The sequence below is a fragment of the Schistocerca cancellata genome, chromosome 1 (genome assembly GCF_023864275.1).
Source record: "Schistocerca cancellata isolate TAMUIC-IGC-003103 chromosome 1, iqSchCanc2.1, whole genome shotgun sequence".
NCBI lineage: Eukaryota > Metazoa > Arthropoda > Insecta > Orthoptera > Acrididae > Schistocerca > Schistocerca cancellata.
The window spans coordinates 59,243,858-59,252,871 of NC_064626.1; positions in this window are offsets into that span (position 1 = coordinate 59,243,858).

Consider the following 9,014-nt stretch of genomic DNA (forward strand, 5'->3'; position numbering starts at 1 on the left):
CGTAGAACAGGAAATCAGTGATCATAAGGTGGTCACGGCATCACCGGATACGGCTGCAAATACACTACGTGATCAAAAGTATCAGGACACTCGCAAAAACATACTTTTTTCATACACTCCTGGAAATGGAAAAAAGAACACATTGACACCGGTGTGTCAGACCCACCATACTTGCTCCGGACACTGCGAGAGGGCTGTACAAGCAATGATCACACGCACGGCACAGCGGACACACCAGGAACCGCGGTGTTGGCTGTCGAATGGCGCTAGCTGCGCAGCATTTGTGCACCGCCGCCGTCAGTGTCAGCCAGTTTGCCGTGGCATACGGAGCTCCATCGCAGTCTTTAACACTGGTAGCATGCCGCGACAGCGTGGACGTGAACCGTATGTGCAGTTGACGGACTTTGAGCGAGGGCGTATAGTGGGCATGCGGGAGGCCGGGTGGACGTACCGCCGAATTGCTCAACACGTGGGGCGTGAGGTCTCCACAGTACATCGATGTTGTCGCCAGTGGTCGGCGGAAGGTGCACGTGCCCGTCGACCTGGGACCGGACCGCAGCGACGCAAGGATGCACGCCAAGACCGTAGGATCCTACGCAGTGCCGTAGGGGACCGCACCGCCACTTCCCAGCAAATTAGGGACACTGTTGCTCCTGGGGTATCGGCGAGGACCATTCGCAACCGTCTCCATGAAGCTGGGCTACGGTCCCGCACACCGTTAGGCCGTCTTCCGCTCACGCCCCAACATCGTGCAGCCCGCCTCCAGTGGTGTCGCGACAGGCGTGAATGGAGGGACGAATGGAGACGTGTCGTCTTCAGCGATGAGAGTCGCTTCTGCCTTGGTGCCAATGATGGTCGTATGCGTGTTTGGCGCCGTGCAGGTGAGCGCCACAATCAGGACTGCATACGACCGAGGCACACAGGGTCAACACCCGGCATCATGGTGTGGGGAGCGATCTCCTACACTGGCCGCAAACCAATGGTGATCGTCGAGGGGACACTGAATAGTGCACGGTACATCCAAACCGTCATCGAACCCATCGTTCTACCATTCCTAGACCGGCAAGGGAACTTGCTGTTCCAACAGGACAATGCACGTCCGCATGTATCCCGTGCCACCCAACGTGCTCTAGAAGGTGTAAGTCAACTACCCTGGCCAGCAAGATCTCCGGATCTGTCCCCCATTGAGCATGTTTGGGACTGGATGAAGCATCGTCTCACGCCGTCTGCACGTCCAGCACGAGCGCTGGTCCAACTGAGGCGCCAGGTGGAAATGGCATGGCAAGCCGTTCCACAGGACTACATCCAGCATCGCTACGATCGTCTCCATGGGAGAATAGCAGCCTGCATTGCTGCGAAATGTGGATATACACTGTACTAGTGCCGACATTGTGCATGCTCTGTTGCCTGTGTCTATGTGCCTGTGGATCTGTCAGTGTGATCATGTGATGTATCTGACCCCAGGAATGTGTCAATAAAGTTTCCCCTTCCTAGGACAATGAATTCACGGTGTTCTTATTACAATTTCCAGGAGTGTATTACGTGCATTGTGCTGCCACCTACTGCCATGTACTCCATACTACCTCAGTAGTCATTAGACGCCTTGAGAGAGCAGAATGGGGCGCTCCGCGGAACTCACGGACTTCGAACGTAGTCAGGTGATTGGCTGTTTTTTGTGTCTTGCGTCTGTATGCGAGATTTCCACAATCCTAAGCATCCCTAGGTTCACTCTTTCCGATATGATAGTGAAGTGGAAACGTGATGGGACAGGTGCAGCACAAAAGCGTACGGGTCGACTTTGTCTGTTGACTGACAGAGACCACCGACAGTTGAAGAGAGTCGTAATGTGCCATAGGCAGACATCTATCCAGACTATCACACAGGGATTCCAAACTGCATCAGGATCCACTGCAAGTACTATGACAGTTACGCAGGAGATGAGAAAAATTGGATTTCATGGTCGAGCGGCTACTCATAAGCCACACATCACGCCGGTAAATGGCAAACGATGCCACGCTTGGTGTGAGGAGCGTAAACACATTGGGGGGGGGGGGGGATGTTGCGTGAAGTGACGAATCACGGTTCACAATGTGGTGATCCGATGGCAGAGTGTGGGTATGGCGAATGCCCGGTGAAAGTCATCTGCTTGCGTGTGTAATGCCAACAGTAAAATTCGGATGTGGTGGTGTTATGGGGTGGTTGTGTTTTTCATGGAGAGGGCTTGCACACCCTTTTGGTTTGGGTGGCACTATTACAGCATAGGCCTACATTGACGTCTTAAGCACCTTCTTGTTTTTCACTATCGAAGACCTCGAATACCAATTCGGGGATGGCTATTGCATCTTTCAACACGATCGAGCACCTGTTCTTAAGGCTAGGCTTGTGGCGAAGTGGTTACACGACAGTAATGTCCCTGTAATGGACTGGCCCGAACAGAGATCTGACCTGAGTCCTATAGAATATCTTTGGGATGTTTTGTAACTTCAACTTCGTGCAAGGCCGTCCGACAGTAATCGATACCTCTCCTCAGTGCAGCACTCCGTGAATAATGGGCTGCCATTCCCCAAAAAACCTTCCAGCACCTGTCTGAATGTATGCCTGCGGGAGTGGAAGCTGTCATCAAGGCTAAGGGTGCGCCAACGCCATATTGAATTTCAGCATTACCGATGGAGGGCGCCACGATAATAATATTCTATCTAGCTACACTGTTTAAAGAATAAAGAAAACGATTGCCAGCCTAATTAGGCAAGAGAATGATTAATATTCTTGTTTAAGAAAATAGGTATGAGTAACTGTAACGGACAAACGCAACCTATACATTGCCACACGAGAGTGCAATGAACACTGGCACCTGAATACAGTGTGTTCAGGTTAAGGGTGGAGCTGACAGATCAGAACAAACTATTTGCATAAATATAACAGATAACAATACACACTTTTACTTCTCACACATTTTCTTTGTTGACATAAAATTGTAAATGTAATTCACTACAAAATTATGAACTGATCACAGGTTAAGTCTCTTTCAACTAAATACTAGTCTATTTAGAATGAAAGTTAATTGGAATTCACTAACAGGTTACTTCTCACTGTCTTTTGAATAAAGAAATTATTGTTTTCATAAATGGTGGTATTTCTATTAATTGTTATTTATCATGAGCATAGAGGATAACCTGTGGATCCTATTACACTGTCAATATGAACTTTCAATACCCAAAAGGAACAAGTGCTTAGCAAGCATGAGTATATAACTTTCCACCATTGCAGTTACCCACTTTTACTGCAGTGAGACACAAAATTAACATATTTGTAAGATACTGACTCACCTTTTGCGACTTACAACAAGCAGCAATGTGATCATTTACTAAGCAAGACCTTACAAGCCTCAGTCTTAAGAACTTTTAATTTTGAAGTTGGCAACAACACATTAATAAGGAGTTTTAATAGGAAAATTATTTTCAGCAAGCATCATTTACTTTAACTCAGTCTCTTGCCACATTAACTTTTTTTTTACTATGTTCAAGACGCATTAATTAGCAAAGCACTGGGCTTTAATGTTCTTTCTGGAACGACACACGGCAATCACTAATTCAAACGGAGAGGAACCTGAGAGGTGTTATGATAAGGAAAAAAATCAAGGTAGGTACATAAATTCATCTATAAATTACCTTATATTTGAGCACACTAATACATCCAATAATCTGATCCTTCACTGTACATTATTATAGTGTTTCGTTACAGTGATTGCGCAATGTGCCGGCGATTGCATGTTAGTAGCTGGATTTGCAGGTAGAACTGCTGGACTCTGTCATTTCTTGGTGGCGATGATAGATACCAATTCCAGAATAGTTCCAGGCATTGGAAAACATCAGTAATAGCCCCTCTCGGAACCAGCACAATATACAACTTTTACATTGGCAGTTCACAATTTGGTAACTCGTCCCCGAATGACTTGTTGAGTGGTACTTAAGTAAATAAATTAGTGAAATCAAAGTGAACTAGAAATTAGAATACAAATGGAAAACTTGGTTTAGTTTGGAGAGTTACATACTGGCACACAGCGGGCCGAACAGCAGAGACAATGACCGTGAAGTCAGCAAGTTCCACATAAGCGGGCGCTGTCGATTCAGCCGTCAGGGCATCGCCCGACCGGCTCACGTGTTTCTCAGTGGTCGCATGTGAGCAAAGGTCTCGCCTACATTCCAAGAGCCAATGACCGACGTTAAGAAGAATCTTCGATAATCTTTTCAACGTGACAGAAGAGGCAATGGCCGTGAAGTCGTTCACCTCCAGTAAACTGAAGTGAATAAATACGCGAGACGCAGTGGGCCCGACAGATGAAGACGAGAGGAAGACGAAGGCGAAGACAGAGACGAAGACGGAGACGAGCGACGAAGAAGACGAAGAAGAAGCGTAGCAGTTGTTTTAAGTCAGTTTCGGTGCTGAAGACCGTCATGCAAGAAGAGACTACATCATGCACAGACGCACCGAGTCCGCCGCTGTAATGGAATAGCAAGCAGCAGCCTCAGCGCCAGAAGACAGAAGTTAAAAGGTGTTTTGAAGTCTGATTTTACATACCCAGGTGACTCGTGAGGACGGGAAGGAGACGGCCTCACTTCAGCAGTCACCTGTGAGCTGGGATGAAGACCTGACAGCCGAAGACTGGCAAGCGGGAGTCCGTGGTTCGAGTCCGGGACACTGGCCTTCCCCCGCCGCGCCGCTCCGCTGGTCGACGCACAACACACGCGGCCGCTTAGAGAAGAGAGACACTGGGACGCCACATCCAAGGTATCACCATCCAATGCACGACGTCGCTCGCAATAATTAAACGGGCCACCTCGCGCTGCGCGTCTCCGGTCAGCTGGGCGAGACGGCGACAAGAGATACACACCGCTACGCGTAATCAGACGCCGCCGCCGCCGCCGCCGCTGCCGCCGCAGAAGGCTACGCAAACGACACGGCTGCCGCTCTCCGAACCAGAACGTCCCAGTAAGATACAATTGTACGAAACTTCAATAAAAGTTATCTTATGTAAAAATGGTGTTTCATTCGACCTCATTCCCGAGCCAAGGAAGAACCCACCCTGCCCACATGTTGTTAAGAAAGAAAAGTTAATTTATTTAATATTTTCACCCTGACAGAATGCTTTAGAATGCTCATCCTGACAATTGACAGCATCAAAAGAGGAAACCCAGTTACATTGAGTGACAGAAGTGTCACATTTAGTAATCACAGAACTGTTACATTTGGTGTCAGAGAAAAACCCTTGGCTCAATATGAGGTGTGAATGACAGTCACTAACGGCCCACAGTTAGTATTGTTTAATGTGTGAAAGGATAGAGGTTTGCATAGCAGTCGTAATATTTTCTTTATTTAGAAGTGTATTCTCTCTCATAATTTTAAGAGTTTGTCGAAAATATTTAAACTTCTTTTTCATTCAGTGTGGTAAGATTGTGTAACTAACAGTTTGTAAAATGATGACACGAAATCGTACAAAGTCAGAGTCAGCACCACAAGCGGTTTCTACTGAGGAAGCTATTCAGAGCTTAGTTAATCAAATAGCACAGCTTAAAAATGATAATAATGCATTATTTAAACAGTTGTGTGAGGTTAGGCAAACCAGTTCAGTCCCTCCCACCCTAGATTCCTCAGCAGCAGCCTTAGTAACTCCTTTTTCAGGTAAACCTGGCGAAGACATAACAGCCTTTTTTGATGATTTAGTAGCAGCTGCAAAGTTAGGATCATGGTCAGATGAACAGCTCTTACAAATGACAAAGTTAAGATTGCTAGGAGAGGCTAAAGCACACGTATTATACCATGAAGAATTACGGAATGCTCCAACATTTGAGGAATTGAAGAAAGGATTACTTAAACGTTTTCAAAAACAGAACAGCTGTAGATTTTATAGGGAACAGTTAAACACTATCACTCAGAGGCAAAACGAGTCGTTAGAAAGCTTTGTAGATAGGATTAGAAAAGTTAATATTAACACCTATCAGTTGACAACTAGTGATGAAGCAAATAGAGTTATTTTACAAGAGGCAGAAAATAGAGCTCTGGACACATTTTTACGTGGGTTACCTCCTGAAACGTGCCGTCGTGTCAGGGCAGAGTTTCCTAAAAGTTTAGCAGAAGCTGTATCTGTGGCGACAGCTTTTGAAGAAATTGACTTTGCCACCAGATACAAGGAGAAGCGAAATGTATTTTCAGCAGGAGTACGATGTTTTAGGTGCGATCGACAGGGCCATATAGCAAAAAACTGCAGACAACCTCAATGCACTAATTGTCAAAGAATAGGTCACACATTCAAGGAATGCAGGTCTAAGAAAGTTTTTGGAAATAGAAATCAGTTAAACTCAAACGGGAATGTCGGAACCGCCGCCAGGCGTTCCCAATAAAATTTCATGCCATTAAGGCGAATGTGAAGGCGGAGTGCTGGTTATCTGCTACCATACGGGATAAAGAGGCAAGGATACTGGTGGATACAGGCGCAAACGTATCAATAGTGAGTAATGAATGTATTGGAGAAAAGAAATATGACCTTCCAAGGTATAGATTGAGTGGAGTAGGAGGAGGTACAGTGAAGTCATTAGGATGTACATCATTGATTTTCTATATTCACGGTGTACAATTTCGAGAAGATGTAGAAGTGGTAACAAAGATAAATGACGGGTACGACGCGATCCTAGGGTTGGATTTCCTGAATAAACATCACGCTAAAATCGACCTCAGACAGCAAACTGTAGAACTTAGCGGAATAGTGTTTCAGCTAGGTGACACCGCTGCAAAGGGCCCGCTGCCGCAAGATTTCCCCAACCGGAAGGCGAAATCAACTACACTGCGTGCAACGTCCTTGAAGGTTGATTCGCGGGATCATATACCATCTGGCTCAGGAAAACTTCTCTGGATGACCGTTGACCCCGAGGTACCTACAGATACAATATGTCTAATAGAGCCACTAGAGGAAAATGAGGAATTAGATGTATCACATTGTTTTGTACGTAGAAGTGTTGTACGGGTTCAAGACGTTGAGGGAGAAAGAAAAGTACCGGTACATATTGACAATTTCGGAGTGGAGGACAAAGAGTTGCATAAGGGAATATTAGTAGCTACAGTCAGTACTTTTGGAGAAGAAGATTTCATTTGGTCAGATATTAATGATGGTCAGAAACCAGACGCCTATAAAACCGCATTGCGCCAGAAGATTGAGCATTTGAAAGGAAAGGATAGAGACACGATAGAAGCAGTTTTAGTTGAGTTCCAAGATTTATTTAATGCAGAAGGTCCACTGCCAGCAACAGATATCACACAGGATAGGATCCCAACAGGAAATAGCCCCCCAGTTTATAGAAAGCCTTATGGAGTTGCGCATCACTTACAGCCAGTACTGGATGAATTTTTAGAACAGCATCTAAAAGATGGAATCATAGAATATTCTGATTCGCCTTATAATTCAAATATTGTAATTATTCCAAAGAAGTCTCCCAACGGTACGAAACGATATAGATTTTGTTGTGACTACAGACACCTTAACAAACAAACTATCTCAGATGTTTATCCTCTTCCAAACATTACAGATATCATTGACAGTTTGGGTAACAGTAAATACTTTTCAACAATCGATTTACGTAGCGGATATCATCAATTGGAAGTTGCACCTGAAGATAGGCATAAAACAGCATTTTCTACCCCTGGAGGCCACTGGCAATTTAAAAGAATGCCTTTCGGTTTGAAAAATGCACCAGCAACTTTTCAAAGACTACTCGATGGAGTATTGCGAGGACTAAAAACTCAGCAATGTTGTGTATATCTAGACGATATTATTGTATTCTCCAAAGACATTAATGAACATGCTGTGCGTCTGCGTAATGTTTTTCAGAGACTTAGAAAAGCTAAATTAACATTAAATATGGAAAAATGTAATTTTGCATTGACAGAGGTTACATACCTAGGGCACGTCATTAGTGAAAAAGGAATTAGAACAGATCCTCGATTAATTTCGGCAGTTAAGGACTTCCCAACACCACAACGCGTTAAGGAAGTACAAAGTTTCATTGGTCTCGCATCGTATTACCGAAAATATGTTCAAAATTTTGCTGAAATTGCCCGACCCTTAACCCAATTATTGAAAAAGGGTGCAAAATTTCATTGGTCTGAAGATTGTGAATCAGCATTTCAAACCCTTAAAGATAAGTTAACACACAGTCCAGTATTAGCCTACCCAGATTATAATAAGGAATTTATTTTATCCTGTGACGCAAGTGGTCATTCAGTAGGAGTTGTTTTGAGTCAGAATAGTAATGGTGCGGAACACCCCATAGCCTACGCTTCGAGACAACTAACAACAGCAGAAAGAAATTATTCCACAACAGAGAAAGAATTGTTAAGTGTTATTTATGGTATCAAATACTTTAAATGCTACTTGTATGGTAGGAAATTCAAGGTCATTACAGACCACACAGCTTTAAAATGGTTGCTTGGGTTAAAGGATCCATCTAGTCGTCTCACGCGTTGGGCCCTATGTCTTTCCGAAATGGATTTCGAAGTTATCCATAAACCAGGCAAAAAACACACGAATGCAGATTGTCTAAGTCGGAAAATAGCACTTTTGGAAGCAACAGGCCGAGATACTGAGGACTGGAGAAAGGCACAAGATGAGGATACAGAATGCAAAAAATACGCATCTCAAAAACAATTTTGCTTTGAAGATGGTGTATTATGCCGTAAAACAAAACTTGGAACGCGAATTGTTGTTCCCCAACACCTTAGACAAGAAATAATGGCAGAGGCCCACGATCATACCCTTGCAGGACACGGTGGACAGCGGACAACCGGAAGACGTGTAGCAGAGCGATTTTGGTGGCAAACCAGAAGGCAGGATGTTGCGCAGTACGTTCGTAATTGCATTGCGTGCGCACAACGAGCTGAACATTCTCGTTCAAAAATACCCTTACAGAGGCTCCCCGAGGCTTCATGTCCATTTCAAATCTGTGGACTGGATCTCTACCGGCCAT